The 13184-nt window shown below is 41.6% G+C and overlaps 1 protein-coding gene across 8 annotated transcripts in view; it reads right to left on the reverse strand.

The window, feature by feature from the left end:
* The window catches only part of LOC124037882 (carboxyl-terminal PDZ ligand of neuronal nitric oxide synthase protein-like), a 259421-nt gene that overhangs the window by 67635 nt on the left and 178602 nt on the right, over nt 1-13184 (reverse strand). The gene's annotated exons all lie outside the window — the stretch shown is intronic.

The following is a 13184-nucleotide window of genomic DNA, read 5'->3' on the forward strand; positions in this document are numbered from 1 at the left end:
TTAAGTCTCCTGAGGCTCTTGCGCCTTCTTCACTACACTGTCTGTGTGGGTGGACCATTTCAGTTTGTCAATGATGTGTACGCCGAGGAACTTGAAGCTTTCCACCATCTCCACTGCGGTCCCGCCGATGTGGATAGGGGGTTGCTCCATCTGCTGTTTCCTGAAGTCCACAATCATCTCCTTTGTTTTGTTGACATTGAGTGAGCGGTTATTTTCCTTGCACCACATTCCCAGAGCCCTCACCTCCTCCGTGTAGGCTGTCTTGTCATTATTGGTAATCAACCCTACTACTGTTGTGTCGTCTGCAAACTTGATGAGTTGGAGGCGTGCGTGGCTACACAGTCATGGGTGAACAGGGAGTAGAGGAAGGGGATGAGCATGCACCCTTGTGGGGCCCCAGTGTTGAGGATCATCGAAGTGGAGATGTAGTTTCCTACCCTCACCACCTGGGAGCTGCTTGTCAGGAAGTCCAGGATCCAGTTGCACAGGGCGGGGTTCAGACCCAGGGCCTCGAGCTTAATGATGAGCTTGGAGGGTACTATGTTGCTGAATGCTGAGCTATATTCAATGAACAGCATTCTTACAGATATTATTATAGGTATTCTTCTTGTCCAGCTGGGATAGGGCAGTGTGCAGGGAGATGGCGATTGCATCGTCTGTGGATCTATTGGGGTGGTAAACAGATTGAAGTGGGTTTAGGGTGACAAGTAAGGTAGAGGTGATATGATCCTTGACTATTCTCTCAAAGCACTTCATGATGACAGAAGTGAGTGCTATGGGGTGATAGTCATTTAGTTCAGTTACCTTTGCTTTATTGGGAACAGGAACAATGGCCATCTTGAAGCATGTGGGGACAGCAGACTGGGATAGGGAGAGATTGAATATGTCCGTAAACACATAGGCCAGCTGATCTGTGCATGCGTCTAGGGATGTCATCTTGGCCGGCAGCCTTTGCGAGGGTTAACACGCTTAAATGTCCTTCTTATGGTGGCCACGGAGAAGGAGAGCCCACAGTCCTTGGTAGCGGCCCATGTCGGTGGTGCTGTGTTATCTTCAAAGTGGGCGAAGCCTATAGGAAGGGAGGAGCAAAATGGAGTCGTGTTCAGATTTGCTGAGACGAGGGCAGGGGAGGGCCTTCTAGGCATCCCAGAAGTTGGAGTAGTAGTGGTTGAGTGTTTTAGCAGCATGAGTACTACAGTCAATGTGTTGATAGACTTCAGCAGCCTTTTTATCAAATTTGTTTTGTTAAAATCCCCAGCTACAATGAACCCGGCCTCAGGATATGTGGTTTCCAGTGGTATCAGCTTGAGGGGGATATACACCTCTGTGACAATAACTGAAGAGAATTCTCATGGAAGATATAAGGTCAGCATTTGATTGTGAGGTATTCTAGGTCGGGTGAACAAAACGACTTGAGTTCTTGTATGTTTTCACAATCACACCATGAGTCGTTAATCATGAAACATACACCCCACCCTTCTTCTTCCCGGAGAGATATTTATTCCTGTCTGCATCATGAACTGAGAACCCAACTGGCTGGACGGACAGACAGTATATCCCAAGGGAGCCATGTTTCTGTGAAACAGAGTATGTTACAATCCCTCGCTAGTCAACTTTATTATCCAGAGACTGAACATCAGCAAGTAATATACTCGGAAGCGGTGGGTGGTGTGCGCACCTCCTAAGTCAGACTAGAAGACCACTCCGAGTACCTCTCCTCCACCGGCGGTGTTTTGGGCCATCCTCTGGAATCAGTTCAATTGCCCTGGGGGGTGCGAACAAAGGATTTGATTTGGGAAAGTCGTATTCCTGGTCATAATGCTGGTAGTGCTGGAACATTCAGATAGGCATATGCTACATAGAACAAACATGCCTCTATGACATGTTGAATAAGGAATAACGTCAGTTCTATTCATGGAATTTCTATCAAATCAAATGTTATGTCACATGCTTCGTAAACAACAGGTGTAGACTAACAGTGTAAATGCTTACTTACGGGCCCTTCCCAACAATGCAGAGAGAAAAATAATATAACAAATTATGATAATACGAGGAATTATATCTGCAACGTTCGAGAACATTTTGCAATTGATCGTGGCCCTGGTAACATTACCAGTAGCCTATATACAAACATTTGGGGACACAGAAAGAAAGGAAAAGGGATACCAAACAATTTATTGACTCAGTTCCTCTTGCCTGTACTAGGGGTGTTGCGAAGACCACTGCCACACCAGAAGTCATGAGCTCTGACCGCAGTAAAATTCCATGTGACCGCTGAGTCACGGTAATCTCCTTTTACGCACTCTGGTCTTGTATTGGTAGTACCTGTCACTAATGGACTGGTACTCTGGGCTCTATTGTACCTCTATCCACTCTGACATCAATGCAAATGCAATCTAAAATCACATCAAACACTTAGTTTTTAATTTACTTAATTTATATTAACGTTTATAGATACTGGCACTTTTTGTACATCGAGTCGATGTCCTTTTGAGAAAGTATACGTTTTAATCAGAAGATCAGGCTGGATGACCAGATTGGCACTAAATAACTTTGTATATTTCAACTGGCACAGTCCCTCCAAAAGGGGGTTAAGGTCAGGGGTAAATGTCAAATAGATGGTGGAAATCTCATAATTACTCTATGCCCGTTACTGTCCAGAGATGTTTATCAGTGCCCCAGCCCGTGTTCTAGCGATAAATCCATTGGAGCAGCAGCATGATATAATAGAGAGGGTTAGAAGGGAAGGAGCAATGACCCTCTTTCAGGTATGCATAACGAATAGAGATCTATCTTTCAGACCTTGATCATGACAACCAACCTAATCCTCCTGCTTCCATCTTCTGTCCATCTTCGAGTGCAGTGGGGAGACCAGGAGAGGATCGCGAAAGAGGCCCCAGTCGAGACAGTCTGTTGTGCCAAATGAACATGGAAAGGCCCGGGGATAGGGACAGGGGATTGGAAAGGCAAAACCCTAGTCTGATGCCAGCACAAACCCTGGGTGGCGCTTCACGGCTGGGATTGGACTGCATGGACTCAACACTCATCTCAAGTGAACAATTTCAGCTGACAGTTCCAAAAGCTGAGGAGAGGACGAGAGGACTACACATCCTTCATCTCAACGTTAGAAATCTTCTTCCCAAGATTGAGAAAATTTGCCTACTCTCCAGTAACTTTAAGGTGGGAGTGCTTTGCCGAAAGAAGGTTAGATGGTTCAATAAATAACGCTGAGATTGAAGTTGAAAATTGTGTAGTAATTAAGAATAGACTGCAATCGCAAAGGCGGGGGAGTTTGTATTCATGTAAGATCAGATATTGAGTTCAACTTTAGATCGGATTTAGGCCATGATGAGTTTGAAGCTGTGTGGTTGGACATTTTATTACCAAAATGCAAACCCATTATAGACGAAAGCTGTTACAGACCAATACAAGTTTTATGAATTGTTGGAGAAGACTTTCTTCAACTGTACAGATTTAGGTAAATCAGAGGTTGTTGTTACTGGTGATTTTAATACAAATATGCTCTAACAGGGCCATGCTACTTTTAAAGCTCTTCAGAATTTTTGTAATCTGTTTTTCCTCATACCAGCTGATTTCTGAGCCCACCAGGGTCTGTCCTTCTACCCAAACCATCATGGACATTGTGTTGTCTGAAATATATCAAACAGTGGAGTTTACACTATGGGCTCAGTGATCATTACATCATTTAGGTCTATAAAGAATAATAGAGCAGATATTTTTGTTCATTGTTTGATCAAATTGGACTGGTCTGCTGTATTGAAATGCAATGAGGTGGAAAATTCCTGGGGCACTTTTAAATCATTGTTTTTAGATGCTGTAGATAAGCAGGTTCCAGACTTGTTGTTGTTGAATTAAGCAAAGAACAGAACCATGGATAAACTATAACATTAAAAGGTAATTAAGTGTAGAAATGAACACTTTCTGGAGTTTAGGAAATCCAAGGCAGGTTATATAGTTATAGACTATAAGAAATTAAGAAATGAGGTCAACATGATGATACAGAAGGCCAAGAAAGATTATTTTAATGACAAATAGTTGAAAATAGGAACAATCCGAGTAAATTATGGAAGTGTCTGAAGCTGTTAGGATACAGTAACAGATTAAAGACCGGAGCTCAAAGTCTTAGATTGGACAAGATTACATCAGACAAGATCATAGTTGTAGACAGTCTGAATAGCTATTTTACAACTATAGCTAATACATTAGTTAGCAAGTTACCTTGTCAGTCAGGTTGCTATGGGGAGAGTCATGTCCAGCTGTTTTACTCACAGCAGGGGATTCAAGTAGATGTTTTTTCATTTGAAAAGGTGTCTGAGTCAACTGTGCTAAAGAAGTTGAAAGAACTTGACCATTCCAAAGCAATTGGCCTTAACAACATTCCTGAAAGATTTATCACCCCCTGTGGTCCTTCCTTCCCTGTGGTCCTTCTGTAGCTCATTCTGCTTGTAACGCCAGGGTAGTGGGTTTATCATGCCCCTGTGATAACTCTAAACATTATAAACATGTCTATTGAACTGGGGTGTTTTCCCATTGAACTAAAACTTTCAAGGGTCATTCCTTTATATAAAAATGGGAATAAGTTGGATCTTGGAAACTAATCGGCCTGTCTCAATCCTGTGTGTTTTATTGAAAGTCACGGAAAAGATTATGTCCGAACAGATTGACAGTTATATTTCCTAACATGAGCGCCAATCTGTCTTTAGGACATCCCATTCCACAGACACTTGCCTAAAATATCTAACTGACCACATAAGGAAGGAAGTAGACGTAGGGAAATTGTTAGATCTCCAAAAGGCGTGGATCATGAGATTCTGTTAAACAAACTAAGAGCCATGGGCTTTAACAACGTAGCAGTAAAATGGGTTAGCAGTTAATTGCAAGGAAGACCACAGATGGTAGATGTGGATGGGACCCTATCTAAACCCAAAATATTTAACTGCGTGGTACCCCAAGGGACTGTGCTGGGTCCACTTTTCTTTCTATTGTATATACATTATCTGAAATCTGCCTGTACATGTGAACTTTTCCTCTATGCAGATTATGCACTTTTGGTTTCCCACAAAGACAAAAATGTAGTTGAGAAAGCCCTCTGTGCTGAACTTCTGAATGTGAGTAAATGGCCATATGACAATAAGTTGTTTCTTCACCTTGAAAAACAGAGTCCGTCTTGATCGGGTCCAAAGTGAAACTGAGGGATCGGTGTCTCTATACTGGGACGGTTGTTGCAAACATGCGCTAATGTGACTAGAATTACATTCTACATAACATCCAACTTTCCAGGACATAGATATGTCTTATAAACTCAGCAAAAAAAGAAACTGCCCTTTTTCAGGACCCTGTCTTTCAAAGATAATTCGTAAAAATTCAAATAACTTCACAGATCTTCATTGTAAAGGGTTTAAACACTATTTCCCATGCTTGTTCAATGAACCATAAATAATTAATGAACATGCACCTGTGGAACGGTCGCTAAGACACAAACAGCTTACAGACAGTAGGAAATTAAGGTCACAGTCAGGAAAATGTAGGACACTAAAGAGGCCTTTCTACTGACTGAAAAACACCAAAAGAAAGATGCCCAGGGTCTCTGCTCATCTGTGTGAATGTGCCTTAGGCATGATGCAAGAAGGCATGAGGACTGCAGATGTGGCCAGGGCAATAAATTGCAATGTCCATACTGTGAGATGCCTAAGACAACCCTACAGGACGGACAGCTGATTGTCCTCGTAGTGACAGACCACACGTAACAACACCTGCCCAGGATCGGTATATCCGAACATCACACCTGCGGGACAGGTACAGGATGGAAACAACAACTGCCCGAGTTACACCAGGAATGCACAATCCCTCCATCAGTGCTCAGACTGTCCACAATAGGTTGAGAGAGGCTTGAATGAGGGCTTGTAGGCCTGTTGTAAGGCAGGTCCTCACCAGATATCACCGGCAACAACGTCACCTATGGCACAAACCCACCGTCGCTAGACCAGACAGGACTGGAAAAAAGTGCTCTTCACTGACGAGTCGCGGTTTTGTCTCACCAGGGGTGATGGTCGGATTCACGTTTATCGTCGAAGGAATGAGTTACACCGAGGCCTGTACTCTGGAGCGGGATCGATTTGGAGGTGGAGGGTCCTTCATGGTATTGTGTGTCACAGCATCATCGGTCTGAGCTTGTTGTCATTGCAGGCAATCTCAATGCTGTGCGTTACTGGGAAGACATCCTCCTCCCTCATGTGGTACCCTTCCTGCAGGCTCATCCTGACATGACCCTCCAGTGTGACAATGCCACCAGCCAAACTGCTCGTTCTGTGCGTGATTTCCTGCAAAACAGGAATGTCAGTGTTTTGACATGGCCAGCGAAGAGCCCGGATCTCAATCCCTGCTGGATTGGATGGTGAGGACTAGGGCCATTCCCCCCAGAAATGTCTGGGAACTTGCTGGTGCCTTGATGGAAGAGTAACATCTCACAGCAAGAACCCATTTTCTCAGTCCTTGCCGATGAAAAAAACTCCAAAGGATGATGCTGCCACCACCATGCTTCACTGTGGAGATGATGTTCTCAGGGTGATGAGAGGTGCTGGATTTACGCCAGACATAACGTTTTTCTTGATGGACAAAAAGCTCAATTTTAGTCTGATCTGACCAGAGTACCTGCTTCCATATGTTTTGGGAGTCTCCCAAATGCCTTTTGGCAAACAAAGTGTTTGCTTATACTTCTCTTTAAGCAATGGCTTTTTTTCTGGCCACTCCTCTGTAAAGACCAGCTCTGTGGAGTGCACAGCTTAAAGTGGTCCTATGGACAGATACTCCAATCTCCGCTCTGGAGCTTTGCAACTCCATCAGGGTTATCTTTGGTCTCTTTGTTGCCTCTCAGATTAATACCCTCCTTGCCTGGTCTGTGAGTTTGTGTGCGGCCCTCTGTTCGCAGGTTTGTTGTGGTGCTATATTCTTTCCATTTTGGAATAATAGATTTAATGGTGCTCCGTGGGAAGTTCAAAGTTTCAGATATTTTTTTTAGAACCCAACCCTAATCTCTACTTCTCCACAACTTTGTCCCTGACGTGTTTGGAGAGTTCCTTGGTCTTCATGGTGCCGCTTGCTTGGTGGTTCCCTTTGCTTTGTGGTGTTGCAGACTCTGGGGCCATTCAGAACAGGTGTATATATACTGAGATCATGTGACAGATCATGTGACATTTACAGTTGAAGTCGGAAGTTTAAATGTATTTGGCCAAGGTGTATGTAAACTCAGTTTTCACAATTCCTGACATTTAATCCTAGTAAAAATGCCCTGTCTTAGGTCAGTTAGGACCACCACTTTATTTTAAGAATGTGAAATGTCAGAATAATAGGAGAGAGAATGATTTATTTCAGCTTTTATTTCTTTCATCACATTCCCAGTGGGTCAGAAGTTTACATACACTCACTTAGTATTTGGTAATATTGCCCATAAATTGTTTAACTTGGGTCAAACATTTCAGGTAGACTTCCACAAGCTTCCCACAATAAGTTGGGTGAATTTTGGCACATACCTCCTGACAGAGCTGGTGTAAATGAGTCAGGTTTGTAGGCCTCCTTGCTCGCACTTGCTTTTTCAGTTCGGCCCACAAATATTCTATGGGATTGAGGTCAGGGCTTTGTGATGGCCACTCCAATACCTTGACTTTGTTGTCCTTAAGCCATTTTCCCTCAGCTTTGGAAGTATGCTTGGGGTCATTGTCCATTTGGAAGACCCATTTGTGACCAAGCTTTAACTTCCTGACTGATGTCTTGAGATGTTGCTTCAATATATCCACAGAATAAAGTCCCTCCTGCAGGATAGCACCCCCACTACATGATGCTGCCATCCCAGTGCTTCACGGTCGGGATGGTGTTCTTCAGCTTGCAAGCCATCCCCCTTTTCCTCCAAACATAACGATGGTCATTATGGCAAAGTCAGTTATATATTTGTTTCATCATATCAGAGGACATTTCTCCAAAAAGTCTGATCTTTGTCCCCATGTGCAGTTGCAAACCGTAGTCTTTTTTTAATGGTCGTTTTGAGCAGTGGCTTCTTCCTTGCTGAGTGGCCTTTCAGGTTGTCGATATAGGACTAGTTTTACTGTGAATATAGATACTTTTGTTCCTGTTTCCTCCAGCATCTTCACAAGGTCCTTTGCTGCTGTTCTGGGATTGATTTGCACTTTTCGCACCAAAGCATGTTCATCTCTAGGAGACAGAACGCGTCTCCTTACTGAGCGGTATGACTGCTGCATGGTCCCATGGTGTTTATACTTGGGTACTATTGTTTGTACAGATGAACGTGGTACCTTCAGGCGTTCGGAAATTGCTCCCAAGGATGAACCAGACTTGTGGAGGACCACAATTTTTTTCTGAAGTCTTGGCTGATTTTTTTGATTTTCCCATAATGTCAAGCAAAGAGGCACTGAGTTTGAAGGTAGGCCTTGAAATACATCTTCAGGTCCACCTTCAATTGATTTTCTGAAATTTTCCAAGCTGTTTAAAGACAGTCAACTTAGTGTATGTAAACTTCTGATCCACTGGAATTGTGATATAGTGAATTATAAGTGAAATAATCTGTCTGTAAACAATTGTTTGGAAAATGATGTCCTAACCCACTTTCCAAAACTATGGTTTATTAACAAGAAACGTGTGTAGTGGTTGAAAAACAAGTGTATGTAAACTTCCGACTTCAACTGTATATTGCAAACAGGTGGACTTTATTTAACTAATTATGTGACTTCTGAAGGTAATTGGTTGCACCAGATCTTATTTAGTGGCTTCATAGTAAAGGGGATGAATACATATACACCACTTTTACATTTATGATTATTTTTTCAATTTTTTGAAACAAGTTATTTCTTTAATTTCACTTCACCAATTTTGACTATTTTGTCTGTCCATTACATGAAGTACAAATAAAAATACATTTAAATTACAGGTTGTAATGCAACAAAATAGGAAAAAAGCCAAAGGGGATGAATACTTTTGCAAGGCACTGTATGTATTTAAAAGAAATGGTCTAATATATTCAACCAATCAAAAGAGTATGTGCTTTTAAAACCCATCTCACTGTGATTGATCAATTTGAAGAAAGAAGAGGTTGAAAGTGAGTTAAAAAAATATGGTCTTTGTTTCAAAGCCTAGCACAACGAAATGGATGGTACTTTTTCTAAGGTGGTGATTAACTAAAAAAAAGGTAATAATTTAGGCTTCACTGTCCCGCAAAATCATCCTGTTGTCCTGCATTTGGGTATTTTAAATGTGGCCACCCAAACAGCATGAGTTTGCAGACAACACAACAGTGGTAGGCTTGATCACCAAAAATGACGAGACTGCCTACAGGGAGGAGGTGAGGGCCCTCAGAGTGTGGTGTCAGGAAAATAAACTCACACTCAACGTCAACAAAACAAAGGAGATGATCGTGGACAGCAGAGGGAGCACCCCCCTATCCAGCTCTTTGGTCTTGGCCATAGTGGAGTTTGGAGTGTGACTGTTTGAGGTTGTGGACAGGTGTCTTTTATACTGATAACAAGTTCAAACAGGTGCCATTAATACAGGTAACGAGTGGAGGACAGAGGAGTCTCTTAAAGAAGAAGTTACAGGTCTGTGAGAGCCAGAAATCTTGCTTGTTTGACCAAATACTTATTTTCCACCATAATTTGCAAATAAATTCATTAAAAATCCTACAATGTGATTTTCTGGATTTCTTTTCTCATTTTGTCTGTCACATTTGAAGAGCACCTATGATGAACATTACAGACCTCATCTTTTTGGGAGAACTTGCACAATTGGTGGCTGACTAAATACTTTTTTGCCCCACTGTATATGACTGTGTAAATAACTTTATCTATTCTAGTGATTCAGACTTGAGCACTTGGACCCGGACTCAAGCACTGGGACTCAAATTTCAGCCATAGGGACTTCTGACTCGACTCGTGACTCGACCATTGGTGACTCGTACTCGAGCACAGGGGACTTGGGACTCAAGGGTAAGTGACTCGACTACATCATTAGCTCCGGTTAAAGTCCTTAGCCCTCCTTATACTTTTGGAATCCTTGGAACGTTGATAACAATGGCAATGACGCGACCGAGATGCAACACATACTACTCTCCTCTCTCTCCCTCTGTCTTAATTTAATTCAATTTAAGCAGCTTTATTGGCATGGGAAAAAAATATGTTTACATTGCCAAAGCAAGTGAAATGGATAATAAACAAAAGGGAAATAAACAATAAAACAACAGGTCACAAATCTTCTTCCTGTGATTGTAACACTGTGGTATTTCACCCAATAAATATGGGTTAAATATAGATATCAAAATTGGATTTGTTTTCAAATTCTTTGTGGGTCTGTGTTATCTGAAGGAAATATATATCTCTAATATAGTCATACATTTGGCAGGAGGTTAGAAAGTGCAGCTCAGTTTCCACCACATGTTGGGACAAGTGTGCAAATACAGTGCCTTGCAAAAGTATTCATCCCCCTTGGCGTTTTTCCTATTTTGTTGCATTACAACCTGTAATTTAAATAGATTTTTATTTGGATTTCATGTAATGGACATATACAAAATAGTCCACATTGGGTAAGTGGAATGAAAAAAATAACTTGTATCAAAAAATGAAAAAAAAAAAAAGTGGAGGTTGCATATGTATTCACCCCCTTTGCTATGAAGCCCCTAAATAAGATCTGGTGCAACCAATTACCTTCAGAAGTCACATAATTAGATAAATAAAGTCCACCTGTGTGCAATATAAGTGTCACATGATCTGTCACATGATCTCAGTATATATACACCTGTTCTGAAAGGCCCCAGAGTCCGCAAGAGCACGAAGCAAGGGGCACCAGCGAGCAAGCGGCACCATGAAGACCAAGGAGCTGGTCCAAACTGGTCAGGGACAAAGTTGTGGAGAGGTAAAGATCAGGGATGGGTTATAAAAAATATCCCGAAACTTTGAACATCCCATGGAGCACGATTAAATCCATTATTAAAAAATGGAAAGAATATGCCAGCACAACAAACCTGCCAAGAGAGGGCCGCCCACCAAAACTCATGGACCAGGCAAGGAGGACATTAATAAAGTTCTGTTTTTTTTGTCTTATTTCTTGTTTCACAATAAAAAATATTATGCATCTTCAAAGTGGTAGGCATGTTGTGTAAATCAAATTCCAGGTTGTAAGGAAACAAAATAGGAACAATGCCAACGGGGGGTGAATACTTTCGCAAGCCACTTTAGCCTGTCTTCTCTTGAGAGCCAGGTGTGACGTCGGGTGCCCTTCTTAATAGCAAGGCTATGCTCCCTCAGTCTGCACATAGTCAAAGATTGACTTAATTTTGGGTCAGTTACAGTAGTCATGTATTCTGCCACGGTGTACTCTATTTAGGGCTAAATAGAATTCTAGTTTGCTCAGTTTTTTTGTAAATTATTTTCCAATTTGTCAATTAATTGTCTTTTTGTTTCCTCATGATTTGGTTGGGCCTAATTGTGTTGCTGCCCTGGAGCTCTGTGTGGTCTGCTTGTGAACAGAGCCCCAGGACGAGCTTGTTTAGGGGACTCTACTCCAGGTTCTCTGTAGGTGATGGCTTTGTTATGGAAGGTTTGGGAATCACTTCCTTTTTGGTGGTTGTAGAATTTAACGTCTCTTTTCTGGATTTTGTTAAATAGCGGGTATTGGCCTAATTCTGCTCTGCATGCATTATTTGGTGTTTTATGTTGTACACTGGGGATATGTTTGCATAATTCTGCATGCAGAGTCTCAATGTGGTGTTTGTCCCATTTTGTGAATTCTTGGTCGGTGAGCGGACCCCAGACCTCACAACCATAAAGGGCAATTCAAGTATTGTTAGCCAGATCCAAATTAGTGTGTCAAATTTTCTGTTAGTTTTGATGATGTAGAAGGCCCTTCTTCCTTCTTGCCTTGTCTCTCAGATTGTTCACAGCTTTGTGGGAGTTACCTGTGGTGCTGATGTTTAGGCCAAGGTAGGTATACTTTTTTGTTTACTCTTGGAACACCATTATTTTTGTCTTACTGAGAGTCACTGGAATCGGGCCAGGTCTGACAGAATCTGTGCAGAAGATCTAGGTGCTGCTGTAGGCCCTCCCTGATTGTAGACAGAAACACCAGATCATCAGCAAACAGTAGACATTTCAGATTCTGGTCGGGTGAGAACGGATGCTGCAGACTGTTCTAGTGCGCTCGCCAATTCATTGATATATATGTTGAAGGGAGTGGGTACACAAAGATTTTGTTTGTTTGTGTACATGAAATTTATAATGTCTTATGTTTCTCCCCAAACACCACTTTCCATTCATTTGAATAGCAGACCCTCATGACAAATTGAGTTGAAAGCTTTTTTGAAATCAACAAAGCATGAGAAGACTACCTTTGTTTTGGTTTGTTAGTTTATCAATTAGGGTGTGCAGGGTGAATTTGGTTAAAAGCCAATTTGACATTTGCTCAGTACATTGTTTTCACTGAGGAAATGTACAAGTCTGCTGTTAATGATGACGCAGAGAATTTTCCCAAGGTTGCTGTTGACGCATATCCCACGGTAGTTATTGGGGTCAAATTTGTCTCCACTTTTATGGATTGGGGTGATCCGTCCTTGGTTCCAAATATTTGGGAAGATGCCAGTGCTAAGGATGATGTTAAAGAGTTTAAGTATAGCCAATTGGAATTTGGAGTCTGTATATTTTATCCTTTCATTTAGGATACCATTAACACCACAGGCCTTTTTGGGTTGGAGGGTTTATATTTTGTCCTGTAGTTAATTCAATGTAATTGAAGAATCCAGTGGGTAGTCTTTAATAGCTGATTATAAGATTTGTATTTGATCTCTACCTCTCTCTTTCTCTCTGGTTCTGTCTGTGTGTGTGTGTGTCTCGCTCTGCTTGTGAGTGTGTGTTTGCTTTGTATGTAATGTTAATTATGCAGAAAAATATGTTGGCAGGACAAGGTAAGTATGTTTGTGCACATGGAAGTCAGTGATTTATGTTTACTATATGTTAGAGGCAATATAAATGTGATGTGGCTAAAATGTGAATAAAATGAAAAGGCATTTATGTGACTAAAATGCCCACTGTTTGTCATTTTGTCAATAACTAGACTAAATCATTATTCAATTGACAAATGTAACTAATACTTAATTATATTTTAGTCAAATT

The sequence above is a fragment of the Oncorhynchus gorbuscha genome, linkage group LG06 (assembly GCF_021184085.1).
Source record: "Oncorhynchus gorbuscha isolate QuinsamMale2020 ecotype Even-year linkage group LG06, OgorEven_v1.0, whole genome shotgun sequence".
In the NCBI taxonomy this organism is placed as follows: Eukaryota; Metazoa; Chordata; class Actinopteri; order Salmoniformes; family Salmonidae; genus Oncorhynchus; species Oncorhynchus gorbuscha.